At 41.6% G+C, this 19451-nt stretch overlaps 1 long non-coding RNA gene across 2 annotated transcripts in view; it reads left to right on the plus strand.

Annotated features, from left to right (window-relative positions):
- Positions 1-982: 982 nt before the first annotated feature.
- The window catches only part of LOC117046695, a 113034-nt gene continuing 94565 nt past the window's right edge, over positions 983-19451 (plus strand). For both annotated transcript variants that reach the window (XR_004426609.1, XR_004426610.1), the window contains exons 1-2: positions 983-1036; positions 12017-12183. This is a non-coding gene — a long non-coding RNA (uncharacterized LOC117046695). The remainder of the gene's footprint in view (positions 1037-12016; positions 12184-19451) is intronic.

Genomic DNA, 19451 nt, shown 5'->3' on the forward strand with positions numbered 1-19451 from the left:
TGTGCCTCATCTCTATATTTAAAGGCAACAACTCCTCAGCAACATTAAAACCACCTTCCCTTTATCTTGTAGCGGCAGCCCACCTTGTTATACCCCAGGGATGGAAAGTTGGTTCAAATTTCACAATTGGTAATTGGCTCAAAAAGGTTGTACACATTTCAGTTATGGGAAAATTCACTCATCGTCTGCATGTGCTGCAGGGAATTGCAGAGCTGGAGGAGAAGGTGGTGGAAACAGGAAGGGGGCACAGCCCAAACTCTTGGCTTGGCTCAGAGGACTTTTCTTAAATCCTGGGGAAATCCTGAGCCAAACCAAAGGGAGTCTTAGTGGGCTTGCCCATCAGTGCTTTCAACAAACATGCTGGCTTTTACATTATGCCTTTGAATTAAAGCTATAATTATTTCATCATTTTAATTTTGAGTCATCTTCTAGGCAACCTGACTCGTGTTGTCGTAACCAGCCATTCCTTGGGAAAACACCTTGTTTTAGCTGCAAAGCACATGAGTTTATTCAAATGATTTGTTTTGTCAGGAGCAAAAGGAATGAGTCTTGTCAGCTGTGCCCACCCGTCATGTAGATTTTTGTGCTTTGGATCAACAGCAATATTTCTTTTTGCCTTCAATGTTATGGCATATGAAGCTTGGTTCCTGCTTGTTCCCTGCTTGAAATTATGCTGTGCACAGACTCCTTTTATCTACCTTGTGCCACTCTAGGGGAGACACTCAACGCATCCTGGATCCGATCTTGAAGCAGTTTTGGTGGGGGGGGGGCAAGGATTTTTAAAGAGGTTTTTAAACCCTATTTTTAGCATACAGTTAAAACAAGGTTTAGAAAGGGTTGTGAGGAGTAACACCAGTACAGTGTGAAATTGCTGATTACTTAAACTGGTTTTCACTCTTAGATGATCCCTGTCAGTTGGAGATTATGCAGTAAACAAGATGATATCATGCAGTAAACAAGATGATATCTGATTACCGTTTCATACATATTCAACCCAATTTGGACATTTGATGACATCAAAAAAGGAACAAGGGAGGTGTTATATGAACAAATGTTTTTGGAAGCACTGACCAAAACAAAAAACACAACACAACACAACCCTCAATTGCAATGTGTGTGTGTGTGTGTTTTGACACAGCCAAAAATGTTCCTGAAAGTTTCAACTCAACCCTATGTGCTAAGTAAGTTGAATGTTGGACTCCATGTTTCTGTAAAGTTTTAAATTTTCACAACCTGCTCACCTAACACTGTCAAAATCTGCTTTTTTAGCACTTTTCTCTTGGACATTACATGCGAACTACTAATGGGTGAAGAGAACTGAAACAGATGCCAGAAAATTAAAATCAATTGATTTTCTCCAGAAGATTAACAAGATCTTTTATCTTGGTGACAAACAGTTCTATCCTAAATAAGCATCAATTTGACCTCATGGCTTTGAAAGGTTGCTATTAATAGCCAAGTAATATTCATTAAGAATCATGCAGTTTTCAGCAAGTTAGCTGCATAGGTTAAACAAAGGTCTTCCATTATTAAAATGAAACAGCTTGTAAGGCCTAAAGGAGGAATCATTATGAAACGGTAATCAGATAACAAAATATGCTTTGTTCTAATGGAAGCAAGGTGAGACATTAGTTTTAAATTAACTGTTGGTGTCAAATGAATATATTTAATAATACAAATAGCAATGGACAAACTCCCTAGTCTCAATTCAGAAAGATGCTGGCAATTAAAAAACAATATTGAAGAATGCTTCAAAAAGCTTCTTCCATCTCCCCATCAAGCATTATAAATTTGTTCGTAATTGCTAATCCCACACTGAGTCCTCACACACCCTTCCTTACCTGCTGGTTGCAACTACAGTGGTTGCAGCAAAAGGGAAGGATGTATCTCTTACCTGCTCTTCCTTGAGTCTGAACCAAGGATGAGGCAGCATCCCTGGCATTAGGGCCTTTAGAAAACAGCATTTCACCAGGGCATCTAATGTCCCAGAAAATTAATTAAAATTTGATATTGAAAAGAACCCACAAGGAAAATACATCCTGTCTGTATCTCCTTCTCCCCATTTCCAGCCATGTCTAATTAGGAGTTTAAATAGGAACGATCATATTGCTGCCACTTTCAGGTGGCTTTGGGCCACCACCTCTCTCAGTGAGGGATTGATTACCTTCTTGGCTCAACCTGCTGTCCTGCTCTTACTCAGTTTTATGATCCATAAGGGGCAAGGGTCCAGTGTGCAGGTGGTTGCCCAAACCTATGCAAGCACCATGTCCCCATTCTCAGACCACACCAAGTGAAACGCATCCAATAAAAGACCACTAACCATTGCAGTTGACACCTCAAACCGTTGACTTGCTACAACAGTGCAATTCTGGTGGATGCAAGCAATTTTATCCTCAAATTGCTTCACAGACAAGTCACAATGCACCTCCAATAGTTCCCACTCCTCAGTTGGGCCAGAATGTTGCATGCTCTGGATCAATCAGGAAAGTTGCACAAGACAACCCGAGAAAATAGTGGCCTTCACTGCTGCCAAATAGGCTCTAAAATGAGACTGCACTAGTGTCTGGTTGCAAAATATTGTAGTACTGTATATGTATGCTTGACCCGTCTGTAAAGGTAATATGTATAGAGAAGCAAACCCTGAAGGCCAGAGAGGATTCTGGAAGCCTAAAGAAATCTGTGTCTTTGGAGATGAGTCATTCTGAGAGAAGGTTTTTGAGAGGACTGTATTATGTGAGCATAAGTTGATAAATACAACACCTGTTGTTTTGCCTCAACTGGATTACTGTCTTCTCAGAAAAATGCCTGCCTGGCTAAGCTGCTGTAGGCCACAAAGCTACTTAATAATATGTTAATTTTGTGGAAGGAGCAATCTCCAGATTCTTGTAGCCCAGTTTATTATTTTGGGAGCTTCAGCAGATTTGGAAGAATGTCTGTTTCTTTTCTTTCTTTTCTTTTGTTTCATTTCCGGATTGCCACCATTTAGCTAGGCAAGTAGGTTGATCAGCAAAGAACATTTTGATACCTCTTCCCTGACTTATACCAGCCTGGCTGATCAAAAATCAGTTGTCCACTTGCAGTCAGTCCACCTGGCTGCATCAGAGGAAAGGAGAGAAAGGCCTACTTCATCAGTCTGTCATTTGGTTCCATGCCCTCCTAAGACTGTCACCTCCAGTTAGTATGGATTCACAGCCACATTGAGAAAATAAAGAGGACACAAAAACCCAAAGAATAAAAACAACTGGAATATTTCAGTAGCTCAGTCACCAACAAGTTGCCTATACCAGTTATCCATCAGGAGATCAGTTGGAAGAAGCCTTGACAGATATGAAAAGGCACAACCCAGACAACAGATTTGAACCAGATGGCTAAAGGAACAAGCCAAATTTGATACTGTTTTTGTTTTGGAAGATGCCCTAAAGGCTTTTTATGTTGAAAGAAAGAGTAAAAATATATCAGACCTCACCAGAATGGTCAAAACACATGAAAATTGTCCCCAGAATTTTAAGTACATTGGCTCCTGAATTATGATGATAATGATGATAATTAATTTCAATATATAGGTATATTACTCCCAGAGGAGCCCAGGGCAGAAAACACATCACCATCATTTTTCAAGCAATTCTAGAGACAATTAAAATGCAGTGGTACCTCTGGTTACAAACTTAATTCATTCCGGAGGTCTGTTCTTAATCTGAAATCATTTTTAACCTGAGGCGTGCTTTTGCTAATGGGGCCTCCCGCTGCTGCTGCACCGCCAGCACGCGATTTCCATTCTCATCCTGGGGCAAAGATCGCAACCCGAGGTACTACTTCCGGGTTAGTGGAGTTTGTAACCCGAAACGTTTGTAACCTGAAGCATTTGTAACCCAAGGCACCACTGTATTCTATAAACAGTTCAAAATATTATCTCAACCAGTAATATGAATACCATATTAACAGGAACAGAAAAAACCCTTTTAACCTATCTGAGCTAGGCTGCTAGAAGGCAGGGCAGGGTCAGATACACAGGAGGGGAGACCTACTAGGAACTGCCCTCCTTTCAGCTCCTGCTGGGTATTTGCTCTCCTATAACATAACCGGAGATTACTCATTATATTTCAAGTTGTGAAGAAATTTAAAACCTGCCCCAAGGTGTGTGTGTGTCTGCCTGCTTAGCAAGAGATGTGTATCCCCAGAGTCTGGTTCAGCACAAAACCTTTAATCTTGGATTTGTTGCAGGTTTCTGACTGACAGTGAGCTATTGGAATGGCCTAAAGAAGGAGACCTCTGTGTGTTTCTTTTTGAGTAATTATAGATGGGCAAACATGGACTGCATTAACTTGAAATAGTGTGTGGGGTTGTTTTTTTTATTCGAGCTTGTGTATCATAAAACCTCAATTATTCAGAGTGTCAGATGCAATATATTCATAACTATTCACCAGATTAACAAGCATTTCCATACTGTACCACCATGCTGACTCTTCTCCATGGAACAGCCTTCCCCAGCCAGGCATGCTGCAGCTGTTTTGGACTACAACTCCCAACAACCCTAGCAGTCTGGAAATGATTAGGGTTATAGTCCAAAGCAGCAGGGAGGGCCAGGACCAAGTGGGGGAAGCTGCCATGGAGCTACAAAAGATCTGAGTCATATGCAGCACAATAATCCATGCAGTTTCCCAGCCACGAGGGAGGGCCCCAAATTCTTTAGCCTTTTTATCACACACACTGCCACCAGAAACCTCATTCGCTTATACTTTGGATTCTCTATATTATGCTAGACTCTATACTTTCCTGGGCGTTTCCTGAGCCAGAAAGAAGATAAGAGCAGATGCAGAATGTGAAATATTTACTGCTTGCTCTCATCAGGAGAGTGGAGGTGTATATTACCTTTATATTTATATTTCAGCAAGCCAGATTCACATCAATATTCTTCAGATAAAACCCCTAGATAAAATTTACTCATGGTCCCAACCTTCAAAGCACTGTACCAATAAACTACAGCTGAGTCTGCAGCGGTGGACAGTGCCATGAAGCAGGCTGTCAGAAAGAAACATCTTTGCACAGCTGTCTCCCCCAAAGATGAAGGTAGATGAGGGCCCCACAGAAATCAACTCCACATGACTGGAGCCATAGAATTAATTACAGGATGGGCAGGCAGGACCTATGAAACCACTGAATTGAACAGCAGTGTGCATGCAGAAAAGATAATGGGTTGTTTTCAGCTAACTTTTTCTCAAAGTAAACCCACTGAAATTAATGGATTCAAGTTAAACCTGAGTAAACCTTAGTCACCCACAACACTCTGCTGCATTTTTCTCATGTTCTAAAATACCTTCCTCTGCCCCGGTAAGAATGCATTCCTCATTTGTAAGTTACCCAGCTACTGAAATCTGGAGTTTCAAAATCTTGTGATGGTCCCCTGTCCCTAAAAGAGAACATGTGGCTCCCTTTGAAGCATTAAACATCTAGGATATTTCATAGCTTTAATCCTACAGACTTGAATATGATTATTAGAGAGGCTGTGAGTTTGTTTGTCCCTTTCCGATTTTATTCCAACTGCTCACATGAGCAACAACAAGCATGTTTCATTCACTTATTATATTTTCAAATGGATAGCCCACCAGCCTGGCATCAAAAGCCTTCAGGAGGTTTACAAGACATAAAATCAGTAAGACATCACATCAATAAAGTTACTCAGTTTTTAAAAAACAAAACAAAACAGAAAAGTGCAGTGTACCATGTTTCTCCATGAAACTTGGTAACAGATTTGGACATCAATTAGTGTTCAATTGCTTGCTGAAATGAAATATATGCATGGCCATAATGGGTTAGTAGTGTGTTGTGGGTTCTCCAGGAAGAGAGCAATGTACACAGAGGGCACTCTGTTAACAAGATATCCAGTCTTGATTCCAGTTATTTTTGTTTTTCCCTAAGAAAATTAGAATTCCAGGAGGGACCGTGGAAGGAGAGATGAAGCTCTTTGGTGAAACCGCCACTGCCCAGCTAAATTAGTGGGATGGGCCAATGGGGGGGATTTCAGTCCTGGTGTGCAGGATTGAGACTGAGTCTCAGATTGGTGTACAGTCAATCAAGCTATTTCCCAGGTTGGGAAGAAAATACCCCAAACACAAACTGATCTGGGGAGAGTTTTCCATTGTTAGCCAAAGCAAGCCAAAGCAACAGCAGATAATGAGTGAACCTGCCAGAATGACTTGCAAGGCAAACAACTCCAGATGACTCATTCAAGCAAGCCATGCCATATGCGGCAGCTGAAAGAACACACTCTTTCCTCCCCTCACACAGACTGCAGCCTCCTTTTCACAAACAGAACACGAAGTGGCTTTTGGTTCTGTATGCTTATTTTGAGGGGATATTTTTGTATGCAGGAGCATCTCCTCATGTGAGAAGTCAACAGCAAACCCCAGAAGCAGATTTAAGAACCTCGTCTGCTGTTTGTGAAAACTAATAGCTGAATTGCTTTGTCATCAGCTGTGCAGATGCTCATTCCATGCACACTGCACTCTTCTCCTGAAGCAGACCTTATAGGGGTGCTAACTAGGATAGTGCAATTTGAATGTTGGAATGTTCAGGACAAGCAAAAGAATTCCTTTGCACAGGACGTAGTTGAACTAGGGAGTTCATTCCCACAAGATACGTTTCATGACCGCTAACTTGGATGAGGATTAGACAAATGATGGCTAGCTTCTACCCCCGTTGTTGGAAGCTGTGTGCCTCTGAATACCAGCTGCTGGGAATCACAAGTGAGGAGAGATGGTTGCACTTAGGTCCTGCTTGCAGGTTTCCCATGGGCATCTGGTTGGCTACAGTCAGAACAGATTGCTGGACTAGATGAATATTTTGCCTGATCCAGCAGACTCGTTTATGTCGTCATAGCATGGAGCAACCTGATCAGGGAGGAGATGGAGACTGTGGTTTCTAACAGAGCTGGCCCAGCCATTAGGCAGAGTGAGGCTGCTGCCCCAGGTAGCAGATGCCTCCCAGCTGACACCCCTGCAGGTGCCCCACCTGCACCACTAAATCTGCTAATGGTAGAGGAGCACTGCTGTGACTGGTGCTGATTTTGATCAAGATCATGTCATTTGGGCTGTGATCTCACCCAAAATAGCTTCTCCACCAACAGCCAATGCAACAGGGCACATGGCAGCAGAGTAGGCAGTGTTGACAATGGCAGTGGCAGCAAGTGTAGTGGTGGCAGAAGTGATGGCAACAGTGGCAGGGCAGAACAGCACTTCCTGTTACACCTCAAGCAGAGAAACAGGATGTGCTGCCCTGGTTTCTAGCATGATAAATGGGGCAATTGCCAGTTTCTATTGAGCTGTATTTGGCTCTAGTCACTGGCATCTAATATGTATGCTTCACAAATCTTGAGCTGCCTTTCCTAGGAATGTTTTTATTTTAAAAAGTCTAAAAGCTTACATACTTTACTTTGTTTGTGTGAATGCACAAATATCCATTCATATTTATGATGCCTGTGATTGCTGGTCTGATTTACGGTATCTTCTCTAATAACAGCAGCTTTATTACAAAGGTAATACCAAATGCCTCCTTCTTGTTCAGGACAGTAGGGAACAAAGACTAAAGGAATTCTACATTAATGTATGAAATGTAGAAGTCTGTAGTGTGCAATAAAGAATCAATAGCAACAAGCTCCCCTCCTATTTGTGACGGACGTAGCCAATCAACTCTAGATTGATATATGAAGTCTTAGGGGTTATTTTTTTTAAGCAGTACAAATAAAACTAAGACACAAATGTCAGCATGATTTAGGAATGTATTTCTGTTCACAGAAAAACAGTGGTAGGCCAAATCACAGGAGAATCAATTTGGTTTTTTAAAGAACAAATTTCAGCCACAGGGTGCCTTGATTTACATTATTCAGTAGGGAAAAACCTCCACGATCTTTACTCACATACCTGCTTGGAAAAGTTGAATGCAGAAGTTCATAATTGCACAGCTTATCTATTGGCAGATGTGAAATATGATAGGCAACCGAGTGGGGTGTCTTGATAATACCACTCTGTTAACAAGAAGTGTTTCTATACCCTTTCACTTCCATTTTCTCTTTTGTAATCCATCCCACACTTACATTCTCCTTCAAAAATTGCCTCAAAAGATGAGCTAGGCTGTTGATGATGTTTCTTTTCTTTAATTTTCTTGCAATGAAGTGGAAAAGAACCCACACCTGATTGCATTCATACTCTAGGGAAATGTGCGCCTCACACGCACTGGCAGCAGTGCTTTTCGGGGTGTCTGCAAGTACCACACACACCCAGGCAAAAGTCCTATTGGAGCTAGGCCATGTGATTACATACCATCATTGTGGATTCTGGCAGCTACCAGCATTAGCAGTTGGCAGAGCACAGCAGGGTGGGATGGCAATGCTCACCTGGCTTCCCAATGCGGAAGACACTGCCAGAAGCCAAGAGAGTGGGGAGATGCGGCAGGGAGGGCTTTGTGGTGTAGGTGCAGCGGCAGAACAATCCACTGCTCCCGCTGAGGCAGCTGCACTTTGCTGACATCTCCACCACCTCACCCCTGTTCCTCTCCCTCTCTTTTACTGGCAGTGGCCTCTGTATTAAGAAGCCAGGTAAGCAATGATGCCCCATCCAAACAACCACTACTGGTCACCAGCCACTTTGAGAAGTGCCACTTCTGCCACAAAATTGGCAGCTGCTGCTTCAAAAAAGAAGAAGAAGGAGATAACATTGGGTGTTGGCTTTGGGATATTTGTCCCCCAAATTTTAACCATTCTCACCGGATAACTTAGATTCAGCTTTAAAATAAACAGGTGCTACATTTAAGTCCCCAGTAATTCCTATCTAAAAGAAAACTGATCTGGTAAAGCTAGCTGAGTAACTTCCAAGGCTGTAAACAGTGAGAGATGCAACACAGGAATCTGTTTGACTTATCTTTACTCCCTCTGATAGCATGGCACAATGTTTCTGCATGCTCACTCCAACACTTACTTAACTGCCTAACATACTCAACCATTGCATGAATGAACAAATGAAGGGATGACAGAAATGAAACTACTACTATTGTCTGCAGTGTGGGAGGGAACAAGGGGTGTGTGTGTGAATAGTTGATACTATGTTATGGTAAAAATATGAAAACTAATATGCTATCTATTTAAAAAACCTAGGCCTGCTCAGAGACGTAGAAAGTGTTAAGTATTATTTATCTCATAGTTATATTCACACTTTGATAGATTCAGTGGCTCTGAATTCTCATTTCTTTCTTCCCATTATTTCTTCACAATGCAAGCTTTTGTTTTGTTTTTAAAAACCACTAGGGCTCCAAACTTTAACAGACTTCATTAGTACCTAACTCATTTGATGAATTTATGGGGATCAATTTTTATCGGTGAGGGAAATTCTAATAGGTAGGGTTGTGAGCTAAGGGCACACTTACTTGCATTTCTTAAAAGGCAATTTTAGTTCTGGTGTGTTACTGTGATGCAGAAGGACAAAAGATATTAGCATGTTAATGTTTTAGAATACAGTGATTGATAACATTTGTTAAGAATTGTGAGGTTTTTTTAAAAAAAATGCTATGCCACAGTTTTGATGATTAGGCATATGTAACTTTAATGAAATCAGCTGGTTAATAGGTAGATGGCTAATGATTCTTACATTAACTAATGATTTTTTACAGCTGTGAAACAAACAGATTAAGGGGCATGTAGCAGGGGGAAATACTCCAGCAAAACATAGCTATATCACAATTCAAAGCAAAGGGAGGGTGCTTTTGGGCTCATGTCCTGCTTGTGGGCTTCCCATTGGGGCATCTGGTTGGCTGCTGTGAGAACAGGATGCTGCTCAGTTGGTAAAGCATAAGACTCTTAATATCAGGGTCATAGGTTCGAGCCCCACACTGGGCAAAGGATTCCTGCATTGTAGGGGGTTGGACTAGATGACCCTGGTGGCCCCTTCCAACTCTACAGTTCTATGATTCTACGACTAGATGATATGTAAGGACATATTCTTATGTCCTTACATTGGAATAGACTTACTTAAAGGGCTGGTGCTAAGTCCCACAGATTTCAAGAGGGTTTTTGTCACAAGTAGCTTTTGTTGGATTTCTGCCAGAGTAGCATTTGAATTCCTACTTTCAAAGTAAAATGAACCAGCAGCGGGAGAGCATTAGGTTAATAACATGGGGCTGCTTTTTCGCTCCTCTTGGGATGCAGAAAAGAACAGCCACATTTCTGAAGAAAGGAGAACGAAATCCAAAGGTTCTTGCCCTGGTAAGATGAATGCATTTCCTGATCTAATTAGAAAACTTCAGTACTTGGAAAGTTCATTTTATGAAGGAATTAGTCCCCACGCCACCAGCAAAAGGAACTAGTGCCATTCCTCATTGACACAGTTCATCCACATGGTCCTTTTACAAGCTGCTCTGATAAGGTGCAAAACATATTTATGAATAATCAAATCATAGAATTGTTGAGTTGGAAGGGACCACAAGGGTCATCTAGTCCTATGCCCTGCAATGCAGGAATCACACCTAAAGAATCCCTGACAGGTGGCCATCCAACTTCCAATGAAGAACACATGGCAAGCATGCTTCATTTTTCAATAGTAAGTTTGTTGATCTGCCTGCTCTCTCTAGCCCTTGCCACACCAGTTAATTTCATGATATAAACTGTGTCCCAGTTTATTCAGTTTATATATTTTCAGTTTAATCACACCTGCTGATGCTGCAAAGTAATTGGAAATACTGGTATGGTCATGATCAAGCAAATAACCACTGTAGCAAAGCTTGTATTATACTGAAAACTTTCAAGTAATAAAATATTTTTGCATAGCACCACTTGCCAAGCTATGTCAATACAAGATAATGGTTTGGGCAAATTGTATGAGTGAGAAATTAGGAGCCTAACTAGAAAAAGGAAGCATAATATTGAATTTGCGTAGCAGGGATTCAATGAATACAATATAATTAATTTGAAACTTGATCCTTAAGACTCAGTTACAGGGGAAAATCCTGAAGTGCTTGAAATGCAGCACTTTAAAGAGGCAAACACAAAGCCTGACAATGGTGGGGGGAAATTAATTCCTCATTATTTAGAATTTGTTTTGACATATCAAGGAAGTGAATTAGGGTATCTGCAAAAGATGCTAATGCTCAGTAAAGTTCTTGTAAAAGACATCAGAGTTCCATAGGTATTCCAATGCTCTTGATGAGCCATTAAGTATTCAAAAGCTTCTGTATTAACTGCAACATCAGAGGCAATTCTTTCATTTAGTGTGAAGACACAGGCACTGCTTTCCTTGTCATTGCAGTGAATCATAAAGGCCTTAAGCATTGACAGTTCCTTCTAGAGACCACTCTTGGTTGTGTGGGTTCCTCAGCTAATGGCCTACTTGGCGGGGGTGATGATACTATTTCATTATTTCTACCGTATATATGAGCATCGAGGCTTCTGACTGACATGGCTATTCTATGTTTAAGTTGCAGCAAAAAGAATAAGGGACTGAATCTAAAGCAGAATTTTTTTTATTTTATTTACTTGAATTTCTTTTAATTTAAAGAATGTCAATCTTTCCCTTCCAACAACTTTGCAGGATGACTTGCCAATAGACATATATGTATACTGCTTGCCAAATGCATAAAATGCCTTTCTGTAAGACACTGAAAAATGTTGTCATTCTGTTGCCAATATTTATATAAATTTGGCATAATATCTTTAAAATAATCCCAGCTGTCCTGTATAGTTCAAAAGGGTGCACATGTCTGCAAATTCATTAGCGGGTGATTAAAATGCAGAGGTTTACTTGACTCCAATGAAATATGGTTTCAAACGGTGACTGAAATAGACCATTGCATTATTAGGCTACTCACTAATCTGCTGGGGTCCCTCATTAGCATGCTTGAATGATAAAAGACCTAAGAAAAGTTTCCACCAAATGAGAGTTTAAGTGGTACATATCATGCCTGAGAAACATTATAAGTCATGTTTATGATTTGCAAAACCTTTTAACAGCACCTGACTCACTGCATTTTTTTTCAGGAAATGAAGAATGCACACATTTGGTTCTAGTAGATTTCCTAAATGCTGTATATCAAAGACTTGCTCTCAGCTAGAGGTGTCGGAGGAATCCATTAAAAATGAACTACGAAGCAGATTTCCTTCCATCTACATCTTTGATCGGCAAAGTGAGCTTTGGGATACTTACAGTAAGTTCAAGTTTGCTACTAGGTTGAGTTCAAGGTGCTACAATTGGCACATAAAGGTCTTAACAGCTTGGGACCAGTTTAGTTAAGAGATTGCCTTACCCCATACATGCCAACTCAATCACTTCTATCTGCAGAACTTGCACTTTTACAAGTGCCACACAATGTTTGTTCTGTATTTGCAAGGACTGATTCCTTAGTGTGGCAGCACCTCTGCTATGAAACCCTGCCTTATTGGCATTAGACAGGTGCATTCATTACACTTTTTAGATGCCTTCAGTAAACTTTAATGTTTCAGTAGGTATCCAGATGCATGATTTTGTTATATCTGTTTTAAAATTTGTTTAATATCCTACTGTGCTTATTGTTTTTGGATACTTTTGATTGATTTTAAATGCTTTAAATATGTTTATACTTTTTTATTGTATTGCATTATATATATATGCACTGTCATGGGTTCCTTTGAGTTGGTCAGGAGAAAAAAAACAACATAGATGCATACGGTAAGTTTATTTAAAGTTAATGCCGTTGTTCTAGAAAAAGAGGTGCCAGAACTCACCATGAACACCTCCCTTGTTCTCTTACAATGGCAGTGGTGCCACCTGAGAGCTGCTGGAACTGAGTTCCAGCAAGTTCCAGCTGAAAAAAAGCCCTGCTTAAAGTGAAATTATGCTGTTAATGAATCTGTTAACAAAAATTCCACTGGACAAGCTTAGGCCCTCTGGCATACTGAAAGTGGGTTTTTTTTGGGGGGGGGATCCTGACAGTGGTACATTCTGGTTGGGGAGGTCCAGAATTGTGGCCACATCAAGTCACTTGTAATTGCCATTATTTGAATAGTACCAAAAAGAAACTAGAACTTCAAAAGAGAATTATTAAACATGTCAAGTAGAACTCATTACAATTATTATGGAAATTTGGTGTTAATGATATCCACCTTTTGACAATTGCAGTTTAAGACATGACCCTCACCTGTGTTTTTTCCCTTAATGGCATTGTGTGTAATTTTATGACATCTGACCATGACCTTGTGACAGTATCTTCATTTTCTACCCATCACTCCTTCCCAGATTATTTTTAATGTGTAGTGTCAGTGATTAAAGGAACTCCTGGTCACTAATAATAAATCTTGAGCAAGCAGTTGTCTCTGACAACTTAAGTACATTCTTGCAGTAAGCACTTGAAACAGATGCTACTGGCTTTTCCTTCATAAGGCTACAAGGTCAACTGGAAGCCCTTCAAGTGAGAAATTAGTGTGCGCACTCATGAACATTGATGATCTCAGCAGCAACTGAAGTATTTCACTTTGTACTTTTGTGTTGTAGCTTTCAAGGCATGATTCAATAACAAACATGGCTGCATTGTCCACAAAACAAAAGCATGATTTCTCATTAGGCAAACAAGCCGCAGTGAGCTTCTGTCATATGCATGTCCCTCTTCACCAACTTGACATGAGGAGGTCAGAAGCTTCCACTCCCATTTTAGATCAAACACAGTTTAGTGTGTCATATGAATCCTAAACTGTGGTTAATCTTAACTATGACCACTCACCACTGGCATGATGCCCCAGGTGATTAGCCACATGCCAGAATGCAGCCCTTGGGATGACAAAACGTTCCCCACTCCCTGGGTACTTCTTGATGGATGCTATACAGAAATGTAGAAGTATACAAGCCTAAGGAAAGACCCCCCCAAAAAAGATTTTCCAAAACAGCTTTTAAAGACAATGGAGAAGATTCATTTTGGAGCCATTTCTAGATCTTCTTTGGTGTATCATTCCAGATTTTCTCTAGATTCACATAATGGAGAAGGATTGCTTGGTTCACTCAAAAACAGCATCCTGGTTCATTTTGAAGCTGTATGTTCTTCTTCCCTGGTAGAGAAATTATTGTTGCCTAGAGAAAATAATTGAGAAGTCCAGGATTTTAGTGTAGCTAAGACGAGGCAGTAGTGTATATACCTGCCATAAAGCACCAGTTCAAAATATTATTTTCTCCCTGCCAGGCTTTGGCAGAGTAGCAGCAGCAGTGGGTTTGGAATTGGTGTAACTTAATTCACACAGGATTGCTTTATGCCAGCTTCTTATGTGCAGGTATGCTCCCTTGATGTGTTGGGGTTTTTTTTAAGGGCCGAAACAGTTTTAAGGTAGTATGACCAGTGTAGCCATACTGGGTACTGGCCAACACTGGCCACACAACATTGCTGTAGATTGGAACATGGAGTGCCAATTATTTGCAATGCACAGAGCGCCACTGAATTTTGAGAACCCAAAGTTTGCCACTGTTTAAGGGGAATGCATGGGACAGGTTAAATTGATAGTAGCAGCAACATGGAGGGAGGGGTTATTATGCTTGTAGGGGGATTCTTGAGAGTGAATTATTGCCACTAGTATAAACTCTTAAATGAGGAAACTGTCCCTGGTGTTCATGCTTGGCTGTCCTATGAACGTGGCTCTGGGACAGCGCTGCCTGCATGGGTGCAGGGAGATAGTCGAACCAGAACCTATGCAACTACTCACTTGATTGTAATCAATAAAGTTTGGGGAAAGGTAAAGGGTCTAAACATGCAACACTACTGTAGTTATTATGAGGTATGAATGAATAACTACAACACATGCTCTTAGAATACGTTGCTGTCTTTTTAACAGTTTGATCTTGTATTGGCACCTGAACCTTGGTTGCTGTAAATCTTAAATTTTCTTTGACATCAAGCCACTGACTCCACCATCTAAAATGCTATGCTTGGTCTTGCATAGATGAACATAATGTCAACCTAAGATCAATTGCTAAAAGAGCTGCACTAACAGAACTGCTTCATAATTCCTGAAACCTGAGCTCTTTTTACACCTTGGGGTTGGCACTCGGGGACAGCAGAACTTCTGTGCCTCTGATAGCTGTGTGCCAGGCAGAAATTCAGTGGAGTACACCTTCTTACTTAACAGCAGTCCAGGGATAGCAGTGGGCAAGCAGAGGAGACATGGGATTCCCACCATGTCATCTGCTCCTGGGAAGGAATGGAATTTGTTGTTGTTGTTGTTCAGTCGTTCAGTCGTGTCCGACTCTTCGTGACCCCATGGACCAGAGCACGCCAGGCACGCCTATCCTTCACTGCCTCTCGCAGTTTGGCCAAACTCATGTTAGTAGCTTCGAGAACACTGTCCAACCATCTCATCCTCTGTCGTCCCCTTCTCCTTGTGCCCTCCATCTTTCCCAACATCAGGGTCTTTTCTAGGGAGTCTTCTCTTCTCATGAGGTGGCCAAAGTACTGGAGCCTCAACTTCAGGATCTGTCCTTCTAGTGAGCACTCAGGGCTGATTTCTTTGAGAATGGATAGGTTTGATCTTCTTGCAGTCCATGGGACTCTCAAGAGTCTCCTCCAGCACCATAATTCAGAAGCATCCATTCTTCGGCGATCAGCCTTCTTGATGGTCCAGCTCTCACTTCCGTACATTACTACTGGGAAAACCATAGCTTTAACTATACGGACCTTTGTCGGCAAGGTGATGTCTTTGCTTTTTAAGATGCTGTCTAGGTTTGTCATTGCTATACCAAAATATCGAAAGGAGTAGGGTTATGATTTGAGAAGCAAATGCTGGAAAGTGCCAGGCTCTCTGGGCTTAGCAGCAAGCAGAAGCTCAGAGCATCTGTCCCCTTTAGGGATAGCTTTCATAATGCCCTCCCTCAAGTTGAACAAAGCTTTTTTGTGTGTCACTACCTGATCCCTAGTGTATTTGCAGTGAGAGTCCCTGTGATTCTTGCTCTCACCAATCCCCACTTTCTCTGCCCCCCTCTTACATTGTTGCATAACTTTGCATCCCTACCTCATGTTAGGCAGCTAGGAAGCCATAATGAAATCCAAGCAAAATTTTGTTTGCTTTCTATTTTGTTTTAACACTAATTAAATTGAAAGTGACTAATTTAGGTTTCGTTATTGTATTAACTAAAACTGAATGCACATTCCTATTGCTCTCTGGTAGCCTAAGGGAATGTATTCCTAGCCTCCTTTATATATTACGGAGAGTTTAGCAATTGTAGTAAAGAGATTAAACTTCATTCTTAATCTAGAGCTAGGTTTTTTCCACATTTCCCTAAAGTGTTATAGAAAATAAATGCTGCCTCTCCTTAGACAATTGTTTCATTAGATGGCAACGAACTTCACAAGCTTTCTGAATATAGAGTAATTTAATGACATAAAGTCTTAACATTTTTCATTAAACTATAAATAAATAAGTAAATGCAATGCATATTCTATTTTTCCACAGTGGAAGCTTTTGTAAGAAATTACAATATTGTACCAAGACTCGAATGAACAACGTAGTTTCAGGAAATGAATTTAAAATCCCACAGCATAACACTAAACATGTCTACTCAGAAATGAATCCTAATGAATTCAGTGAGACTTACTCCCAAGTAAGTGGATTGCAGCTTTCAGTTCCATTGATTTCCTGCCCCCCTCCACCCATTCTAGCCAGTGAAAGTGGTGGGGTTGAGGATATGGCACTGAAAGCCAAGGGGTTTAGGACTGCAGCTTTAGCCCCCACAGCAGCCCTCCATAAAGCCTTGATTAAAATTGGTCCACACAGATTGAAAAGGGTGAGTAGGGTTCATTTTATGGGGACATTTTCTAAAAGTGTCATTGTTTAGAAACAAAACAGTGGCAAATTACATATCTATATAGCACATTTATAATATAACATATATAAAGTATACCACCCTTTATCCACAGGTCTCAGGGCAGTGCACAACATAAAATTACTATATAAAATCCACAAAATACATAATAAAATTAAGAACAACAAGCCAATAACCCCCCACAACATATTTAAAAGGGCATTGGGGTGTCAATCAGCCAAAGGTCTGGTTTTCACCTGGACAAATATTTTCACCTGGTGCCTAAAGGTGTATAATGAAGGTGCCAGCCAAACCTCCCTGGGGAGAGCCTTCTACAAAATTGACACATTTTGTCAAATATGTCAGAACCTTCAAATGGGGGAGGAAGGAACCTATGGAAATTAACATTTACCCTCCCTTCCAAACTACCTCCTATCTGTTTGATATTCGTTTCTCCTCTTTTGTCCTTCTAGACTGTTTGAAGGAGAAGCAACTGGTCCAAATTACTGTTCTCGCCAATATAAATCATGCTAATTGTTTCTGTTCCATTCTGTGCATAGTATTTTTATTGTCCATGACTGAGCCTTTCCAAATGTGTGTTGTTTGTGATTCGAATGATGAGATTTCAAAAGACAATTACAATTTTAGCAATAATTTTTCATTCCCTTTTGGAATATCCCCTGCTATAATTCTGTGTCAATGAACATGGTTGCCACTCTCTTTTTTTACTGCATTACGCACTAAAATAATACATCGAGGCAGCTGCTTATTTCCCCAATATCCTTCTGGGGGATATTGGGTACACATTTGATTTATGCATGTTGATAAATTGCAAGGCTACATTTATCTTGCTAAATTTGTTGAGCTGGCATATAATGTCATTACAGACACTCATCTTTGGTACACACAACTGTTGGCGTATTTCTAATACAAATATGTGGTAGACTTGCACTGAAAATTCTCTAATATTGCTCTGAAATTTGCATATTCAGTACAGCCAAACTAATTATGCACAACTACCCATTTCATCAATTGCTTTGATGCTGTTCAGTTCTTCTTTGATGCTGATGCTTTTGGGCACCATTCTTCCTCATCTTTGCCCACACTGCCTTCACTCTGACTTTATGAGCATCCATGTTGACACCATCATGGCAAACAGAGCATTATGACATCACTGATAAAACCATGGAGGTTACTGCAGCTGATCAGATTAAACATAAGTGAGAACAAATCAGGCCATGGCCAGCAAGGGCACAGAAGTGAAAATGGTACAAAGAAGAACAGCCATTGAGGAAACACAGATAATGGAACAACATTGGTATGACACAAATATGATCACAATGGATGTAAGAGATTATCAAGAACAGGTGATGCTTTCTGACAACCAAAAAGTACATGAAAGTAAGTATGTTCTTTAAACTCAGTCATAATCTGTGGTTTGGAGAGTTTACCACTTATTTTCTCTAATCTCCAGTATTATCTGAGCATTCAATATATCATGTTTCTTTTATCCATATGCTGTCAGAAAACACTAGCCAAAAACCTATGGGGGTGCTTTCATTTATTAACTATGGTACCATAACAACACAGTACTTGGTGGTGAACGTGAAAAATATACATCACAATGAATGCCTATGTTGTAGAAAGAACATATTTCATTGAATATACAGTCATCACTGTGAATACTCTCTTATCTATAAGTCCTTGCTAAACAATTATGGCTAGTCCAGCAAGATTTGAATGTTTGATAGGGAAGTACTTTATTTGCAGCAGAGGTTATCTTGCATCATAACCTTTCAGTTGCATTTCCTCAGGGACTTTGTTCTTATTGTTGCCAGTTAACTGTTTCACCCTCAGTTGCTAGAAAGGCTTCTCTAAAGGCTGTTCACTGAAGGTCCACAGTAACAAATGGCACAAGCAGATAGATGTGCAAGCCTGTGAAGAAGTTAGGTATAACTTAGAAAGGGGGGAAACTTGCTGTTTCTCACCCTCACAAGCATATTCTATAGAGAGCCATCCCCAATTTCACCACCCACAATAATGTGGAGACTTTTGGGAGCAGGCCCGTCTTAGAGGGATCGGCCGCCCTGGCGCAACGATCCCTCGGCGCCCCCAGCCTGCCACCTCTCCGCCCGCCTCCCTCCCGCGCTGGCCGCCCCTCGGGAGGGGGGGTGGGCGAGCGGGGGCTGAGAGGCGTGGCGTTGGAGCGGGTGCCCGCGCTCCAGCGGGCGGAGGGTGAGGGGGGCGGGGGGCGCTCGCGCACCGGCAGGAGGGCGGGCTGCAAGCGGGCGGGCGGGCTGCAAGCCGGCCGCCCTCGCTTCCCAGAGCCCCAGCTGGAGTGCTGGAAGGTCGCGCAAAGCCCCGCGCCGCTTCAGCGCTCCAGCTGGGGCTCCGGGAGGCGAGGGTGGGCGGCTTACAGCCCGCCCGCCCGCCGGCGCGCAAGTGCCCGCCTGCCCATGGGGGCGGGGGCTGGTTGGGGAGGGGGAGCCCGGTATGCCGGCGGGCTCACGGGGGCGCCCCTGGGGTGCCCTGCACCCTGGCGTGCCGCGCCACCGGCCTCTATGGATGAGACGGCTCTGTTTGGGAGGTCATTTTAGCTCATTTTAGCCCTAGTTAACTTTCAAACTTGTATATCATAATGCTGATACGAAATGCCATGTG

This window comes from Lacerta agilis, chromosome 5 (genome assembly GCF_009819535.1).
Source record: "Lacerta agilis isolate rLacAgi1 chromosome 5, rLacAgi1.pri, whole genome shotgun sequence".
Taxonomy (NCBI): domain Eukaryota; kingdom Metazoa; phylum Chordata; class Lepidosauria; order Squamata; family Lacertidae; genus Lacerta; species Lacerta agilis.